The following is an 18,939-nucleotide window of genomic DNA, read 5'->3' as shown; positions in this document are numbered from 1 at the left end:
TGCGGCCACAACGCAATGTATTAACCACTATACGATCACGGCGAGATTGAATTCAGATAAAGAAAAATTGACAAATAAATGGAAGCTTCCTGTGGAGTTCTAAGATTTTTGCTTATGCTCTTGAACAAGGTACGAGTGCATACTCAGTATCGGGGCTTACAGAACAACACGAAGACAAACAAGTAAAGTTGAAAAAAAAAATGCCGTGACCAGGATTCGAACCTGGGTTATTGCGGCCACAACGCAATATACTAACCACTATACGATCACGGCGAGATTGATTTCATATAAAGAAAAAATGACAAATAAATGGAAGCTTCCTGTGGAGTTCTAAGATTTTTGCTTATGCTCTTAAACAACGTACGAGTGCATACTCAGTATCGGGGCTTACAGAACAACAGGAAGACAAACAAGTTGAAAAAAAATTCAGTGACCAGGATTCGAACCTGGGTTATTGCGGCCACAACGCAATGTACTAACCACTATACGATCACGGCGAGATTGACTTAAGACAAAGAAAAAATTAAAAATAAATGGAAGCTTCCTGTGGAGTTCTAAGCTTTTTGCTTATGCTATTAAACAAGGTACGAGTTCATACTCAGTATTGGGGCTTAAAAAACAACACGAAGACAAACAAGTAAAGTTGAAAAAAAAAATGCCTTGACCAGGATTCGAACCTGGGTTATTGCGGCCACAACGCAAAGTACTAACCACTATACGATCACGGCGAGATTGATTTCATATAAAGAAAAAATGACAAATAAATGGAAGCTTGCTGTGGAGTTCTAAGATTTTTGCTTATGCTCTTGAACAAGGTACGAGTGCATACTCAGTATCGGGGCTTACAGAACAACACGAAGACAAACAAGTAAAGTTGAAAAAAAAATGCCGTGACCAGGATTCGAACCTGGGTTATTGCGGCCACAACGCAATGTACTAACCATTATACGATCACGGCTATATTGATTTCATATAAAGAAAAAATGACAAATAAATGGAAGCTTCCTGTGTAGTTCTAAGGTTTTTGGTTATGCTCTTACGAGTGCATACTCAGTATTAGGGGTTAAAGAACAACACTAAGACAAACCATGAAGTTGAAAAAAAAATGCAGTGACCAGGATTCGAACCTGGGTTATTGCGGCCACAACGCAATGTATTAACCACTATACGATCACGGCGAGATTGAATTCAGATAAAGAAAAATTGACAAATAAATGGAAGCTTCCTGTGGAGTTCTAAGCTTATTGCTTATGCTCTTAAACAAGGTACCAGTGCATACTCAGTATTGAGGGTTGACGAACAAAACAGAGACAAACAAGTAAAGTTGAAAAAAAAATGCCGTGACCAAGATTCGAACCTGGATTATTGCGGCCAGAACGCAATGTACTAACCACTATACGATCACGGGGAGATTGAATTCAGATAAAGAAAAAATGACAAATAAATGGAAGCTTCCTGTGGAGTTCTAAGATTTTTGCTTATGCTCTTAAACAACGTACGAGTGCAGACTCAGAATTAGGTCTTATAGAACAACAGGAAGACAAACAAGTAAAGTTGAAAAAAAATGCCGTGACCAGGATTCGAACCTGGGTTATTGCGGCCACAACGCAATGTACTAACCACTATACGATCACGGCGAGATTGACTTCAGACAAAGAAAAAATTAAAAATAAATGGAAGCTTCCTGTGGAGTTCTAAGCTTTTTGCTTATGCTATAACACGAAGACAAACAAGTAAAGTTGAAAAAAAAATGCCTTGACCAGGATTCGAACCTGGGTTATTGCGGCCACAACGCAATGTATTAACCACTATACGATCACGGCGAGATTGAATTCAGATAAAGAAAAATTGACAAATAAATGGAAGCTTCCTGTGGAGTTCTAAGATTTTTGCTTATGCTCTTGAACAAGGTACGAGTGCATACTCAGTATCGGGGCTTACAGAACAACACAAAGACAAACAAGTAAAGTTGAAAAAAAATGCCGTGACCAGGATTCGGACCTGGGTTATTGCGGCCACAACGCAATGTACTAACCATTATACGATCACGGCGAGATTGACTTCAGACAAAGAAAAAATTAAAAATAAATGGAAGCTTCCTGTGGAGTTCTAAGCTTTTTGCTTATGCTATTAAACAAGGTACGAGTTCATACTCAGTATTGGGGCTTAAAAAACAACACGAAGACAAACAAGTAAAGTTGAAAAAAAAAAATGCCTTGACCAGGATTCGAACCTTGGTTATTGCGGCCACAACGCAAAGTACTAACCACTATACGATCACGGCGAGATTGATTTCATATAAAGAAAAAATGACAAATAAATGGAAGCTTGCTGTGGAGTTCTAAGATTTTTGCTTATGCTCTTGAACAAGGTACGAGTGCATACTCAGTATCGGAGCTTACAGAACAACACGAAGACAAACAAGTAAAGTTGAAAAAAAAATGCCGTGACCAGGATTCGAACCTGGGTTATTGCGGCCACAACGCAATGTACTAACCATTATACGATCACGGCTATATTGATTTCATATAAAGAAAAAATGACAAATAAATGGAAGCTTCCTGTGTAGTTCTAAGGTTTTTGGTTATGCTCTTACGAGTGCATACTCAGTATTAGGGGTTAAAGAACAACACTAAGACAAACCATGAAGTTGAAAAAAAAATGCAGTGACCAGGATTCGAACCTGGGTTATTGCGGCCACAACGCAATGTATTAACCACTATACGATCACGGCGAGATTGAATTCAGATAAAGAAAAATTGACAAATAAATGGAAGCTTCCTGTGGAGTTCTAAGCTTATTGCTTATGCTCTTAAACAAGGTACCAGTGCATACTCAGTATTGAGGGTTGACGAACAAAACAGAGACAAACAAGTAAAGTTGAAAAAAAAATGCCGTGACCAAGATTCGAACCTGGATTATTGCGGCCAGAACGCAATGTACTAACCACTATACGATCACGGGGAGATTGAATTCAGATAAAGAAAAAATGACAAATAAATGGAAGCTTCCTGTGGAGTTCTAAGATTTTTGCTTATGCTCTTAAACAACGTACGAGTGCAGACTCAGAATTAGGTCTTATAGAACAACAGGAAGACAAACAAGTAAAGTTGAAAAAAAATGCCGTGACCAGGATTCGAACCTGGGTTATTGCGGCCACAACGCAATGTACTAACCACTATACGATCACGGCGAGATTGACTTCAGACAAAGAAAAAATTAAAAATAAATGGAAGCTTCCTGTGGAGTTCTAAGCTTTTTGCTTATGCTATAACACGAAGACAAACAAGTAAAAATGAAAAAAAAAATGCCTTGACCAGGATTCGAACCTGGGTTATTGCGGCCACAACGCAATGTATTAACCACTATACGATCACGGCGAGATTGAATTCAGATAAAGAAAAATTGACAAATAAATGGAAGCTTCCTGTGGAGTTCTAAGATTTTTGCTTATGCTCTTGAACAAGGTACGAGTGCATACTCAGTATCGGGGCTTACAGAACAACACGAAGACAAACAAGTAAAGTTGAAAAAAAAAATGCCGTGACCAGGATTCGAACCTGGGTTATTGCGGCCACAACGCAATATACTAACCACTATACGATCACGGCGAGATTGATTTCATATAAAGAAAAAATGACAAATAAATGGAAGCTTCCTGTGGAGTTCTAAGATTTTTGCTTATGCTCTTAAACAACGTACGAGTGCATACTCAGTATCGGGGCTTACAGAACAACAGGAAGACAAACAAGTTGAAAAAAAATTCAGTGACCAGGATTCGAACCTGGGTTATTGCGGCCACAACGCAATGTACTAACCACTATACGATCACGGCGAGATTGACTTAAGACAAAGAAAAAATTAAAAATAAATGGAAGCTTCCTGTAGAGTTCTAAGCTTTTTGCTTATGCTATTAAACAAGGTACGAGTTCATACTCAGTATTGGGGCTTAAAAAACAACACGAAGACAAACAAGTAAAGTTGAAAAAAAAAATGCCTTGACCAGGATTCGAACCTGGGTTATTGCGGCCACAACGCAAAGTACTAACCACTATACGATCACGGCGAGATTGATTTCATATAAAGAAAAAATGACAAATAAATGGAAGCTTGCTGTGGAGTTCTAAGATTTTTGCTTATGCTCTTGAACAAGGTACGAGTGCATACTCAGTATCGGGGCTTACAGAACAACACGAAGACAAACAAGTAAAGTTGAAAAAAAAATGCCGTGACCAGGATTCGAACCTGGGTTATTGCGGCCACAACGCAATGTACTAACCATTATACGATCACGGCTATATTGATTTCATATAAAGAAAAAATGACAAATAAATGGAAGCTTCCTGTGTAGTTCTAAGGTTTTTGGTTATGCTCTTACGAGTGCATACTCAGTATTAGGGGTTAAAGAACAACACTAAGACAAACCATGAAGTTGAAAAAAAAATGCAGTGACCAGGATTCGAACCTGGGTTATTGCGGCCACAACGCAATGTATTAACCACTATACGATCACGGCGAGATTGAATTCAGATAAAGAAAAATTGACAAATAAATGGAAGCTTCCTGTGGAGTTCTAAGCTTATTGCTTATGCTCTTAAACAAGGTACCAGTGCATACTCAGTATTGAGGGTTGACGAACAAAACAGAGACAAACAAGTAAAGTTGAAAAAAAAATGCCGTGACCAAGATTCGAACCTGGATTATTGCGGCCAGAACGCAATGTACTAACCACTATACGATCACGGGGAGATTGAATTCAGATAAAGAAAAAATGACAAATAAATGGAAGCTTCCTGTGGAGTTCTAAGATTTTTGCTTATGCTCTTAAACAACGTACGAGTGCAGACTCAGAATTAGGTCTTATAGAACAACAGGAAGACAAACAAGTAAAGTTGAAAACAAAATGCCGTGACCAGGATTCGAACCTGGGTTATTGCGGCCACAACGCAATGTACTAACCACTATACGATCACGGCGAGATTGACTTCAGACAAAGAAAAAATTAAAAATAAATGGAAGCTTCCTGTGGAGTTCTAAGCTTTTTGCTTATGCTATAACACGAAGACAAACAAGTAAAGTTGAAAAAAAAAATGCCTTGACCAGGATTCGAACCTGGGTTATTGCGGCCACAACGCAATGTATTAACCACTATACGATCACGGCGAGATTGAATTCAGATAAAGAAAAATTGACAAATAAATGGAAGCTTCCTGTGGAGTTCTAAGATTTTTGCTTATGCTCTTGAACAAGGTACGAGTGCATACTCAGTATCGGGGCTTACAGAACAACACAAAGACAAACAAGTAAAGTTGAAAAAAAATGCCGTGACCAGGATTCGGACCTGGGTTATTGCGGCCACAACGCAATGTACTAACCATTATACGATCACGGCGAGATTGACTTCAGACAAAGAAAAAATTAAAAATAAATGGAAGCTTCCTGTGGAGTTCTAAGCTTTTTGCTTATGCTATTAAACAAGGTACGAGTTCATACTCAGTATTGGGGCTTAAAAAACAACACGAAGACAAACAAGTAAAGTTGAAAAAAAAAAATGCCTTGACCAGGATTCGAACCTTGGTTATTGCGGCCACAACGCAAAGTACTAACCACTATACGATCACGGCGAGATTGATTTCATATAAAGAAAAAATGACAAATAAATGGAAGCTTGCTGTGGAGTTCTAAGATTTTTGCTTATGCTCTTGAACAAGGTACGAGTGCATACTCAGTATCGGAGCTTACAGAACAACACGAAGACAAACAAGTAAAGTTGAAAAAAAAATGCCGTGACCAGGATTCGAACCTGGGTTATTGCGGCCACAACGCAATGTACTAACCATTATACGATCACGGCTATATTGATTTCATATAAAGAAAAAATGACAAATAAATGGAAGCTTCCTGTGTAGTTCTAAGGTTTTTGGTTATGCTCTTACGAGTGCATACTCAGTATTAGGGGTTAAAGAACAACACTAAGACAAACCATGAAGTTGAAAAAAAAATGCAGTGACCAGGATTCGAACCTGGGTTATTGCGGCCACAACGCAATGTATTAACCACTATACGATCACGGCGAGATTGAATTCAGATAAAGAAAAATTGACAAATAAATGGAAGCTTCCTGTGGAGTTCTAAGCTTATTGCTTATGCTCTTAAACAAGGTACCAGTGCATACTCAGTATTGAGGGTTGACGAACAAAACAGAGACAAACAAGTAAAGTTGAAAAAAAAATGCCGTGACCAAGATTCGAACCTGGATTATTGCGGCCAGAACGCAATGTACTAACCACTATACGATCACGGGGAGATTGAATTCAGATAAAGAAAAAATGACAAATAAATGGAAGCTTCCTGTGGAGTTCTAAGATTTTTGCTTATGCTCTTAAACAACGTACGAGTGCAGACTCAGAATTAGGTCTTATAGAACAACAGGAAGACAAACAAGTAAAGTTGAAAAAAAATGCCGTGACCAGGATTCGAACCTGGGTTATTGCGGCCACAACGCAATGTACTAACCACTATACGATCACGGCGAGATTGACTTCAGACAAAGAAAAAATTAAAAATAAATGGAAGCTTCCTGTGGAGTTCTAAGCTTTTTGCTTATGCTATAACACGAAGACAAACAAGTAAAAATGAAAAAAAAAAATGCCTTGACCAGGATTCGAACCTGGGTTATTGCGGCCACAACGCAATGTATTAACCACTATACGATCACGGCGAGATTGAATTCAGATAAAGAAAAATTGACAAATAAATGGAAGCTTCCTGTGGAGTTCTAAGATTTTTGCTTATGCTCTTGAACAAGGTACGAGTGCATACTCAGTATCGGGGCTTACAGAACAACACGAAGACAAACAAGTAAAGTTGAAAAAAAAAATGCCGTGACCAGGATTCGAACCTGGGTTATTGCGGCCACAACGCAATATACTAACCACTATACGATCACGGCGAGATTGATTTCATATAAAGAAAAAATGACAAATAAATGGAAGCTTCCTGTGGAGTTCTAAGATTTTTGCTTATGCTCTTAAACAACGTACGAGTGCATACTCAGTATCGGGGCTTACAGAACAACAGGAAGACAAACAAGTTGAAAAAAAATTCAGTGACCAGGATTCGAACCTGGGTTATTGCGGCCACAACGCAATGTACTAACCACTATACGATCACGGCGAGATTGACTTAAGACAAAGAAAAAATTAAAAATAAATGGAAGCTTCCTGTGGAGTTCTAAGCTTTTTGCTTATGCTATTAAACAAGGTACGAGTTCATACTCAGTATTGGGGCTTAAAAAACAACACGAAGACAAACAAGTAAAGTTGAAAAAAAAAATGCCTTGACCAGGATTCGAACCTGGGTTATTGCGGCCACAACGCAAAGTACTAACCACTATACGATCACGGCGAGATTGATTTCATATAAAGAAAAAATGACAAATAAATGGAAGCTTGCTGTGGAGTTCTAAGATTTTTGCTTATGCTCTTGAACAAGGTACGAGTGCATACTCAGTATCGGGGCTTACAGAACAACACGAAGACAAACAAGTAAAGTTGAAAAAAAAATGCCGTGACCAGGATTCGAACCTGGGTTATTGCGGCCACAACGCAATGTACTAACCATTATACGATCACGGCTATATTGATTTCATATAAAGAAAAAATGACAAATAAATGGAAGCTTCCTGTGTAGTTCTAAGGTTTTTGGTTATGCTCTTACGAGTGCATACTCAGTATTAGGGGTTAAAGAACAACACTAAGACAAACCATGAAGTTGAAAAAAAAATGCAGTGACCAGGATTCGAACCTGGGTTATTGCGGCCACAACGCAATGTATTAACCACTATACGATCACGGCGAGATTGAATTCAGATAAAGAAAAATTGACAAATAAATGGAAGCTTCCTGTGGAGTTCTAAGCTTATTGCTTATGCTCTTAAACAAGGTACCAGTGCATACTCAGTATTGAGGGTTGACGAACAAAACAGAGACAAACAAGTAAAGTTGAAAAAAAAATGCCGTGACCAAGATTCGAACCTGGATTATTGCGGCCAGAACGCAATGTACTAACCACTATACGATCACGGGGAGATTGAATTCAGATAAAGAAAAAATGACAAATAAATGGAAGCTTCCTGTGGAGTTCTAAGATTTTTGCTTATGCTCTTAAACAACGTACGAGTGCAGACTCAGAATTAGGTCTTATAGAACAACAGGAAGACAAATAAGTAAAGTTGAAAAAAAATGCCGTGACCAGGATTCGAACCTGGGTTATTGCGGCCACAACGCAATGTACTAACCACTATACGATCACGGCGAGATTGACTTCAGACAAAGAAAAAATTAAAAATAAATGGAAGCTTCCTGTGGAGTTCTAAGCTTTTTGCTTATGCTATAACACGAAGACAAACAAGTAAAGTTGAAAAAAAAAATGCCTTGACCAGGATTCGAACCTGGGTTATTGCGGCCACAACGCAATGTATTAACCACTATACGATCACGGCGAGATTGAATTCAGATAAAGAAAAATTGACAAATAAATGGAAGCTTCCTGTGGAGTTCTAAGATTTTTGCTTATGCTCTTGAACAAGGTACGAGTGCATACTCAGTATCGGGGCTTACAGAACAACACAAAGACAAACAAGTAAAGTTGAAAAAAAATGCCGTGACCAGGATTCGGACCTGGGTTATTGCGGCCACAACGCAATGTACTAACCATTATACGATCACGGCGAGATTGACTTCAGACAAAGAAAAAATTAAAAATAAATGGAAGCTTCCTGTGGAGTTCTAAGCTTTTTGCTTATGCTATTAAACAAGGTACGAGTTCATACTCAGTATTGGGGCTTAAAAAACAACACGAAGACAAACAAGTAAAGTTGAAAAAAAAAAATGCCTTGACCAGGATTCGAACCTTGGTTATTGCGGCCACAACGCAAAGTACTAACCACTATACGATCACGGCGAGATTGATTTCATATAAAGAAAAAATGACAAATAAATGGAAGCTTGCTGTGGAGTTCTAAGATTTTTGCTTATGCTCTTGAACAAGGTACGAGTGCATACTCAGTATCGGAGCTTACAGAACAACACGAAGACAAACAAGTAAAGTTGAAAAAAAAATGCCGTGACCAGGATTCGAACCTGGGTTATTGCGGCCACAACGCAATGTACTAACCATTATACGATCACGGCGATATTGATTTCATATAAAGAAAAAATGACAAATAAATGGAAGCTTCCTGTGTAGTTCTAAGGTTTTTGGTTATGCTCTTACGAGTGCATACTCAGTATTAGGGGTTAAAGAACAACACTAAGACAAACCATAAAGTTGAAAAAAAAAATGCAGTGACCAGGATTCGAACCTGGGTTATTGCGGCCACAACGCAATGTATTAACCACTATACGATCACGGCGAGATTGAATTCAGATAAAGAAAAATTGACAAATAAATGGAAGCTTCCTGTGGAGTTCTAAGCTTATTGCTTATGCTCTTAAACAAGGTACCAGTGCATACTCAGTATTGAGGGTTGACGAACAAAACAGAGACAAACAAGTAAAGTTGAAAAAAAAATGCCGTGACCAAGATTCGAACCTGGATTATTGCGGCCAGAACGCAATGTACTAACCACTATACGATCACGGGGAGATTGAATTCAGATAAAGAAAAAATGACAAATAAATGGAAGCTTCCTGTGGTGTTCTAAGCTTTTTGCTTATGCTCTTGAACAAGATAGGGGTGCAGACTCAGAATTAGGGCTTATAGAACAACACGAAGACAAACAAGTAAAGTTTATAAAAAAAATGCCGTGACCAGGATTCGAACCTGGGTTATTGCGGGCCACAACGAATGTACTAACCACTATACGACACGGCCAGATTGCTTTCATGTAAAGAAAAAATGACAAATAAATAAAAGCTTGCTGTGGAGTTCTAAGATTTTTGCTTATGCTGTTAAACAACGTACGAGTGCATACTCATTATCGGGGCTTACAGAACAACACGAAGACAAACAAGTAAAGTTGAAAAAAAATGCCGTGACCAGGATTCGGACCTGGGTTATTGCGGCCACAACGCAATGTACTAACCATTATACGATCACGGCGAGATTGACTTCAGACAAAGAAAAAATTAAAAATAAATGGAAGCTTCCTGTGGAGTTCTAAGCTTTTTGCTTATGCTATTAAACAAGGTACGAGTTCATACTCAGTATTGGGGCTTAAAAAACAACACGAAGACAAACAAGTAAAGTTGAAAAAAAAAAATGCCTTGACCAGGATTCGAACCTTGGTTATTGCGGCCACAACGCAAAGTACTAACCACTATACGATCACGGCGAGATTGATTTCATATAAAGAAAAAATGACAAATAAATGGAAGCTTGCTGTGGAGTTCTAAGATTTTTGCTTATGCTCTTGAACAAGGTACGAGTGCATACTCAGTATCGGAGCTTACAGAACAACACGAAGACAAACAAGTAAAGTTGAAAAAAAAATGCCGTGACCAGGATTCGAACCTGGGTTATTGCGGCCACAACGCAATGTACTAACCATTATACGATCACGGCGATATTGATTTCATATAAAGAAAAAATGACAAATAAATGGAAGCTTCCTGTGTAGTTCTAAGGTTTTTGGTTATGCTCTTACGAGTGCATACTCAGTATTAGGGGTTAAAGAACAACACTAAGACAAACCATAAAGTTGAAAAAAAAAATGCAGTGACCAGGATTCGAACCTGGGTTATTGCGGCCACAACGCAATGTATTAACCACTATACGATCACGGCGAGATTGAATTCAGATAAAGAAAAATTGACAAATAAATGGAAGCTTCCTGTGGAGTTCTAAGCTTATTGCTTATGCTCTTAAACAAGGTACCAGTGCATACTCAGTATTGAGGGTTGACGAACAAAACAGAGACAAACAAGTAAAGTTGAAAAAAAAAATGCCGTGACCAAGATTCGAACCTGGATTATTGCGGCCAGAACGCAATGTACTAACCACTATACGATCACGGGGAGATTGAATTCAGATAAAGAAAAAATGACAAATAAATGGAAGCTTCCTGTGGTGTTCTAAGCTTTTTGCTTATGCTCTTGAACAAGATAGGGGTGCAGACTCAGAATTAGGGCTTATAGAACAACACGAAGACAAACAAGTAAAGTTTATAAAAAAAATGCCGTGACCAGGATTCGAACCTGGGTTATTGCGGGCCACAACGAATGTACTAACCACTATACGACACGGCCAGATTGCTTTCATGTAAAGAAAAAATGACAAATAAATAAAAGCTTGCTGTGGAGTTCTAAGATTTTTGCTTATGCTGTTAAACAACGTACGAGTGCATACTCATTATCGGGGCTTACAGAACAACACGAAGACAAACAAGTAAAGTTGAAAACAAAATGCCGTGACCAGGATTCGAACCTGGGTTATTGCGGCCACAACGCAATGTACTAACCACTATGCGATCACTGCGAGATTGAATTCAGATAAAAAAAATGACAATTAAATGGAAGCTTCCTGTGGAGTTCTAAGCTTTTTGCTTATGCTCTTGAACAAGGTACTAGTGTATACTCAGTATAGGGGCTTACAGAACAACACGAAGACAAACAAGTAAAGTTGAAAAAAAAAATGCCGTGACCAAGATTCGAACCTGGATTATTGCGGCCAGAACGCAATGTACTAACCACTATACGATCACGGGGAGATTGAATTCAGATAAAGAAAAAATGACAAATAAATGGAAGCTTCCTGTGGAGTTCTAAGATTTTTGCTTATGCTCTTAAACAACGTACGAGTGCATACTCAGTATCAGGGCTTACAGAACAACAGGAAGACAAACAAGTAAAGTTGAAAAAGAATGCAGTGACCAGGATTCGAACCTGGGTTATTGCGGCCACAACGCAATGTACTAACCACTATACGATCACGGCGAGATTGACTTCAGACAAAGAAAAAATTAAAAATAAATGGAAGCTTCCTGTGGAGTTCTAAGCTTTTTGCTTATGCTATTAAACAAGGTACGAGTTCATACTCAGTATTGGGGCTTAAAAAACAACACGAAGACAAACTAGTAAAGTTGAAAAAAAAAAATGCCTTGACCAGGATTCGAACCTGGGTTATTGCCGCCACAACGCAAAGTACTAACCACTATACGATCACGGCGAGATTGATTTCATATAAAGAAAAAATGACAAATAAATGGAAGCTTGCTGTGGAGTTCTAAGATTTTTGCTTATGCTCTTGAACAAGGTACGAGTGCATACTCAGTATCGGGGCTTACAGAACAACACGAAGACAAACAAGTAAAGTTGAAAAAAAAATGCCGTGACCAGGATTCGAACCTGGGTTATTGCGGCCACAACGCAATGTACTAACCATTATACGATCACGGAGATATTGATTTCATATAAAGAAAAAATGACAAATAAATGGAAGCTTCCTGTGTAGTTCTAAGGTTTTTAATTATGCTCTTACGAGTGCATACTCAGTATTAGGGGTTAAAGAACAACACTAAGACAAACCATAAAGTTGAAAAAAAAATGCAGTGACCAGGATTCGAACCTGGGTTATTGCGGCCACAACGCAATGTATTAACCACTATACGATCATGGCGAGATTGAATTCAGATAAAGAAAAATTGACAAATAAATGGAAGCTTCCTGTGGAGTTCTAAGCTTATTGCTTATGCTCTTAAACAAGGTACCAGTGCATACTCAGTATTGAGGGTTGACGAACAAAACAGAGACAAACAAGTAAAGTTGAAAAAAAAATGCCGTGACCAAGATTCGAACCTGGATTATTGCGGCCAGAACGCAATGTACTAACCACTATACGATCACGGGAAGATTGACTTCAGACAAAGAAAAAATTAAAAATAAATGGAAGCTTCCTGTGGTGTTCTAAGCTTTTTGCTTATGCTCTTGAACAAGATAGGAGTGCAGACTCAGAATTAGGGCTTATAGAACAACACGAAGACAAACAAGTAAAGTTGAAAAAAAAATGCCGTGACCAGGATTCGAACCTGGGTTATTGCGGGACACAACGAATGTACTAACCACTATACGACACGGCGAGATTGCTTTCATGTAAAGAAAAAATGACAAATAAATAAAAGCTTGCTGTGGAGTTCTAAGATTTTTGCTTATGCTGTTAAACAACGTATGAGTGCATACTCAGTATCGGGGCTTACAGAACAACACGAAGACAAACAAGTAAAGTTGAAAACAAAATGCCGTGACCAGGATTCGAACCTGGGTTATTGCGGCCACAACGCAATGTACTAACCACTATGCGATCACTGCGAGATTGAATTCAGATAAAAAAAATGACAAATAAATGGAAGCTTCCTGTGGAGTTCTAAGCTTTTTGCTTATGCTCTTGAACAAGGTACTAGTGTATACTCAGTATAGGGGCTTACAGAACAACACGAAGACAAACAAGTAAAGTTGAAAAAAAAAATGCCGTGACCAAGATTCGAACCTGGATTATTGCGGCCAGAACGCAATTTACTAACCACTATACGATCACGGGGAGATTGAATTCAGATAAAGAAAAAATGACAAATAAATGGAAGCTTCCTGTAGAGTTCTAAGATTTTTGCTTATGCTCTTAAACAACGTACGAGTGCATACTCAGTATCAGGGCTTACAGAACAACAGGAAGACAAACAAGTAAAGTTGAAAAAGAATGCAGTGACCAGGATTCGAACCTGGGTTATTGCGGCCACAACGCAATGTACTAACCACTATACGATCACGGCGAGATTGACTTCAGACAAAGAAAAAATTAAAAATAAATGGAAGCTTCCTGTGGAGTTCTAAGCTTTTTGCTTATGCTATTAAACAAGGTACGAGTTCATACTCAGTATTGGGGCTTAAAAAACAACACGAAGACAAACTAGTAAAGTTGAAAAAAAAAATGCCTTGACCAGGATTCGAACCTGGGTTATTGCCGCCACAACGCAAAGTACTAACCACTATACGATCACGGCGAGATTGATTTCATATAAAGAAAAAATGACAAATAAATGGAAGCTTGCTGTGGAGTTCTAAGATTTTTGCTTATGCTCTTGAACAAGGTACGAGTGCATACTCAGTATCGGGGCTTACAGAACAACACGAAGACAAACAAGTAAAGTTGAAAAAAAAATGCCGTGACCAGGATTCGAACCTGGGTTATTGCGGCCACAACGCAATGTACTAACCATTATACGATCACGGAGATATTGATTTCATATAAAGAAAAAATGACAAATAAATGGAAGCTTCCTGTGTAGTTCTAAGGTTTTTAATTATGCTCTTACGAGTGCATACTCAGTATTAGGGGTTAAAGAACAACACTAAGACAAACCATAAAGTTGAAAAAAAAATGCAGTGACCAGGATTCGAACCTGGGTTATTGCGGCCACAACGCAATGTATTAACCACTATACGATCATGGCGAGATTGAATTCAGATAAAGAAAAATTGACAAATAAATGGAAGCTTCCTGTGGAGTTCTAAGCTTATTGCTTATGCTCTTAAACAAGGTACCAGTGCATACTCAGTATTGAGGGTTGACGAACAAAACAGAGACAAACAAGTAAAGTTGAAAAAAAAATGCCGTGACCAAGATTCGAACCTGGATTATTGCGGCCAGAACGCAATGTACTAACCACTATACGATCACGGGGAGATTGACTTCAGACAAAGAAAAAATTAAAAATAAATGGAAGCTTCCTGTGGTGTTCTAAGCTTTTTGCTTATGCTCTTGAACAAGATAGGAGTGCAGACTCAGAATTAGGGCTTATAGAACAACACGAAGACAAACAAGTAAAGTTGAAAAAAAAATGCCGTGACCAGGATTCGAACCTGGGTTATTGCGGGACACAACGAATGTACTAACCACTATACGACACGGCGAGATTGCTTTCATGTAAAGAAAAAATGACAAATAAATAAAAGCTTGCTGTGGAGTTCTAAGATTTTTGCTTATGCTGTTAAACAACGTATGAGTGCATACTCAGTATCGGGGCTTACAGAACAACACGAAGACAAACAAGTAAAGTTGAAAACAAAATGCCGTGACCAGGATTCGAACCTCGGTTATTGCGGCCACAACGCAATGTACTAACCACTATGCGATCACTGCGAGATTGAATTCAGATAAAAAAAATGACAAATAAATGGAAGCTTCCTGTGGAGTTCTAAGCTTTTTGCTTATGCTCTTGAACAAGGTACTAGTGTATACTCAGTATAGGGGCTTACAGAACAACACGAAGACAAACAAGTAAAGTTGAAAAAAAAAATGCCGTGACCAAGATTCGAACCTGGATTATTGCGGCCAGAACGCAATTTACTAACCACTATACGATCACGGGGAGATTGAATTCAGATAAAGAAAAAATGACAAATAAATGGAAGCTTCCTGTAGAGTTCTAAGATTTTTGCTTATGCTCTTAAACAACGTACGAGTGCATACTCAGTATCAGGGCTTACAGAACAACAGGAAGACAAACAAGTAAAGTTGAAAAAGAATGCAGTGACCAGGATTCGAACCTGGGTTATTGCGGCCACAACGCAATGTACTAACCACTATACGATCACGGCGAGATTGACTTCAGACAAAGAAAAAAATAAAAATAAATGGAAGCTTCCTGTGGAGTTCTAAGCTTTTTGCTTATGCTATTAAACAAGGTACGAGTTCATACTCAGTATTGGGGCTTAAAAAACAACACGAAGACAATTTAGTAAAGTTGAAAAAATAAATGCCTTGACCAGGATTCGAACCTGGGTTATTGCCGCCACAACGCAAAGTACTAACCACTATACGATCACGGCGAGATTGATTTCATATAAAGAAAAAATGACAAATAAATGGAAGCTTGCTGTGGAGTTCTAAGATTTTTGCTTATGCTCTTGAACAAGGTACGAGTGCATACTCAGTATCGGGGCTTACAGAACAACACGAAGACAAACAAGTAAAGTTGAAAAAAAAATGCCGTGACCAGGATTCGAACCTGGGTTATTGCGGCCACAACGCAATGTACTAACCATTATACGATCACGGAGATATTGATTTCATATAAAGAAAAAATGACAAATAAATGGAAGCTTCCTGTGTAGTTCTAAGGTTTTTAATTATGCTCTTACGAGTGCATACTCAGTATTAGGGGTTAAAGAACAACACTAAGACAAACCATAAAGTTGAAAAAAAAATGCAGTGACCAGGATTCGAACCTGGGTTATTGCGGCCACAACGCAATGTATTAACCACTATACGATCATGGCGAGATTGAATTCAGATAAAGAAAAATTGACAAATAAATGGAAGCTTCCTGTGGAGTTCTAAGCTTATTGCTTATGCTCTTAAACAAGGTACCAGTAAATACTCAGTATTGAGGGTTGACGAACAAAACAGAGACAAACAAGTAAAGTTGAAAAAAAAATGCCGTGACCAAGATTCGAACCTGGATTATTGCGGCCAGAACGCAATGTACTAACCACTATACGATCACGGGGAGATTGACTTCAGACAAAGAAAAAATTAAAAATAAATGGAAGCTTCCTGTGGTGTTCTAAGCTTTTTGCTTATGCTCTTGAACAAGATAGGAGTGCAGACTCAGAATTAGGGCTTATAGAACAACACGAAGACAAACAAGTAAAGTTGAAAAAAAAATGCCGTGACCAGGATTCGAACCTGGGTTATTGCGGGACACAACGAATGTACTAACCACTATACGACACGGCGAGATTGCTTTCATGTAAAGAAAAAATGACAAATAAATAAAAGCTTGCTGTGGAGTTCTAAGATTTTTGCTTATGCTGTTAAACAACGTATGAGTGCATACTCAGTATCGGGGCTTACAGAACAACACGAAGACAAACAAGTAAAGTTGAAAACAAAATGCCGTGACCAGGATTCGAACCTGGGTTATTGCGGCCACAACGCAATGTACTAACCACTATGCGATCACTGCGAGATTGAATTCAGATAAAAAAAATGACAAATAAATGGAAGCTTCCTGTGGAGTTCTAAGCTTTTTGCTTATGCTCTTGAACAAGGTACTAGTGTATACTCAGTATAGGGGCTTACAGAACAACACGAAGACAAACAAGTAAAGTTGAAAAAAAAAATGCCGTGACCAAGATTCGAACCTGGATTATTGCGGCCAGAACGCAATTTACTAACCACTATACGATCACTGGGAGATTGAATTCAGATAAAGAAAAAATGACAAATAAATGGAAGCTTCCTGTAGAGTTCTAAGATTTTTGCTTATGCTCTTAAACAACGTACGAGTGCATACTCAGTATCAGGGCTTACAGAACAACAGGAAGACAAACAAGTAAAGTTGAAAAAGAATGCAGTGACCAGGATTCGAACCTGGGTTATTGCGGCCACAACGCAATGTACTAACCACTATACGCTCACGGCGAGATTGACTTCAGACAAAGAAAAAATTAAAAATAAATGGAAGCTTCCTGTGGAGTTCTAAGCTTTTTGCTTATGCTATTAAACAAGGTACGAGTTCATACGCAGTATTGGGGCTTAAAAAACAACACGAAGACAAACTAGTAAAGTTGAAAAAAAAATGCCTTGACCAGGATTCGAAACTGGGTTATTGCCGCCACAACGCAAAGTACTAACCACTATACGATCACGGCGAGATTGATTTCATATAAAGAAAAAATGACAAATAAATGGAAGCTTGCTGTGGAGTTCTAAGATTTTTGCTTATGCTCTTGAACAAGGTACGAGTGCATACTCAGTATCGGGGCTTACAGAACAACACGAAGACAAACAAGTAAAGTTGAAAAAAAAATGCCGTGACCAGGATTCGAACCTGGGTTATTGCGGCCACAACGCAATGTACTAACCATTATACGATCACGGAGATATTGATTTCATATAAAGAAAAAATGACAAATAAATGGAAGCTTCCTGTGTAGTTCTAAGGTTTTTAATTATGCTCTTACGAGTGCATACTCAGTATTAGGGGTTAAAGAACAACACTAAGACAAACCATAAAGTTGAAAAAAAAAATGCAGTGACCAGGATTCGAACCTGGGTTATTGCGGCCACAACGCAATGTATTAACCACTATACGATCATGGCGAGATTGAATTCAGATAAAGAAAAATTGACAAATAAATGGAAGCTTCCTGTGGAGTTCTAAGCTTATTGCTTATGCTCTTAAACAAGGTACCAGTGCATACTCAGTATTGAGGGTTGACGAACAAAACAGAGACAAACAAGTAAAGTTGAAAAAAAAATGCCGTGACCAAGATTCGAACCTGGATTATTGCGGCCAGAACGCAATGTACTAACCACTATACGATCACGGGGAGATTGACTTCAGACAAAGAAAAAATTAAAAATAAATGGAAGCTTCCTGTGGTGTTCTAAGCTTTTTGCTTATGCTCTTGAACAAGATAGGAGTGCAGACTCAGAATTAGGGCTTATAGAACAACACGAAGACAAACAAGTAAAGTTGAAAAAAAAATGCCGTGACCAGGATTCGAACCTGGGTTATTGCGGGACACAACGAATGTACTAACCACTATACGACACGGCGAGATTGCTTTCATGTAAAGAAAAAATGACAAATAAATAAAAGCTTGCTGTGGAGTTCTAAGATTTTTGCTTATGCTGTTAAACAACGTATGAGTGCATACTCAGTATCGGGGCTTACAGAACAACACGAAGACAAACAAGTAAAGTTGAAAACAAAATGCCGTGACCAGGATTCGAACCTGGGTTATTGCGGCCACAACGCAATGTACTAACCACTATGCGATCACTGCGAGATTGAATTCAGATAAAAAAAATGACAAATAAATGGAAGCTTCCTGTGGAGTTCTAAGCTTTTTGCTTATGCTCTTGAACAAGGTACTAGTGTATACTCAGTATAGGGGCTTACAGAATAACACGAAGACAAACAAGTGAAGTTGA

General features: G+C 38.4%; 18 non-coding genes across 18 annotated transcripts; all 18 read right to left on the bottom strand.

Moving 5' to 3' along the window:
• Positions 1 to 201: 201 nt before the first annotated feature.
• On the bottom strand, positions 202 to 273 carry Trnah-gug. Its single transcript has one exon. It is a non-coding gene; the product is annotated as a tRNA-His (tRNA).
• Positions 274 to 656: 383 nt separating this feature from the next.
• Trnah-gug lies at positions 657 to 728 on the bottom strand. Its single transcript has one exon. It is a non-coding gene; the product is annotated as a tRNA-His (tRNA).
• Positions 729 to 886: 158 nt separating this feature from the next.
• Trnah-gug lies at positions 887 to 958 on the bottom strand. Its single transcript has one exon. It is a non-coding gene; the product is annotated as a tRNA-His (tRNA).
• A 607-nt stretch (positions 959 to 1,565) lies between these two features.
• Positions 1,566 to 1,637, bottom strand: Trnah-gug. The gene has a single exon. It is a non-coding gene; the product is annotated as a tRNA-His (tRNA).
• Positions 1,638 to 2,442: 805 nt separating this feature from the next.
• Trnah-gug lies at positions 2,443 to 2,514 on the bottom strand. Its single transcript has one exon. It is a non-coding gene; the product is annotated as a tRNA-His (tRNA).
• Positions 2,515 to 3,121: 607 nt separating this feature from the next.
• Positions 3,122 to 3,193, bottom strand: Trnah-gug. Its single transcript has one exon. It is a non-coding gene; the product is annotated as a tRNA-His (tRNA).
• Positions 3,194 to 3,539: 346 nt separating this feature from the next.
• On the bottom strand, positions 3,540 to 3,611 carry Trnah-gug. The gene has a single exon. It is a non-coding gene; the product is annotated as a tRNA-His (tRNA).
• A 383-nt stretch (positions 3,612 to 3,994) lies between these two features.
• Positions 3,995 to 4,066, bottom strand: Trnah-gug. Its single transcript has one exon. It is a non-coding gene; the product is annotated as a tRNA-His (tRNA).
• Positions 4,067 to 4,224: 158 nt separating this feature from the next.
• Trnah-gug lies at positions 4,225 to 4,296 on the bottom strand. Its single transcript has one exon. It is a non-coding gene; the product is annotated as a tRNA-His (tRNA).
• A 608-nt stretch (positions 4,297 to 4,904) lies between these two features.
• On the bottom strand, positions 4,905 to 4,976 carry Trnah-gug. Its single transcript has one exon. It is a non-coding gene; the product is annotated as a tRNA-His (tRNA).
• Positions 4,977 to 5,782: 806 nt separating this feature from the next.
• Trnah-gug lies at positions 5,783 to 5,854 on the bottom strand. The gene has a single exon. It is a non-coding gene; the product is annotated as a tRNA-His (tRNA).
• Positions 5,855 to 6,461: 607 nt separating this feature from the next.
• Trnah-gug lies at positions 6,462 to 6,533 on the bottom strand. Its single transcript has one exon. It is a non-coding gene; the product is annotated as a tRNA-His (tRNA).
• A 347-nt stretch (positions 6,534 to 6,880) lies between these two features.
• Positions 6,881 to 6,952, bottom strand: Trnah-gug. Its single transcript has one exon. It is a non-coding gene; the product is annotated as a tRNA-His (tRNA).
• A 383-nt stretch (positions 6,953 to 7,335) lies between these two features.
• Positions 7,336 to 7,407, bottom strand: Trnah-gug. Its single transcript has one exon. It is a non-coding gene; the product is annotated as a tRNA-His (tRNA).
• A 158-nt stretch (positions 7,408 to 7,565) lies between these two features.
• Trnah-gug lies at positions 7,566 to 7,637 on the bottom strand. The gene has a single exon. It is a non-coding gene; the product is annotated as a tRNA-His (tRNA).
• A 607-nt stretch (positions 7,638 to 8,244) lies between these two features.
• On the bottom strand, positions 8,245 to 8,316 carry Trnah-gug. Its single transcript has one exon. It is a non-coding gene; the product is annotated as a tRNA-His (tRNA).
• Positions 8,317 to 9,122: 806 nt separating this feature from the next.
• Trnah-gug lies at positions 9,123 to 9,194 on the bottom strand. The gene has a single exon. It is a non-coding gene; the product is annotated as a tRNA-His (tRNA).
• A 1,300-nt stretch (positions 9,195 to 10,494) lies between these two features.
• Trnah-gug lies at positions 10,495 to 10,566 on the bottom strand. Its single transcript has one exon. It is a non-coding gene; the product is annotated as a tRNA-His (tRNA).
• Between the last annotated feature and the right edge of the window lie 8,373 nt (positions 10,567 to 18,939).

Source organism: Nematostella vectensis, chromosome 5, assembly GCF_932526225.1.
Source record: "Nematostella vectensis chromosome 5, jaNemVect1.1, whole genome shotgun sequence".
Lineage (NCBI taxonomy): Eukaryota > Metazoa > Cnidaria > Anthozoa > Actiniaria > Edwardsiidae > Nematostella > Nematostella vectensis.
The sequence above is the reverse complement of the archived record's forward strand: the minus strand, read 5'-3'. Positions and strand labels throughout refer to the sequence as shown.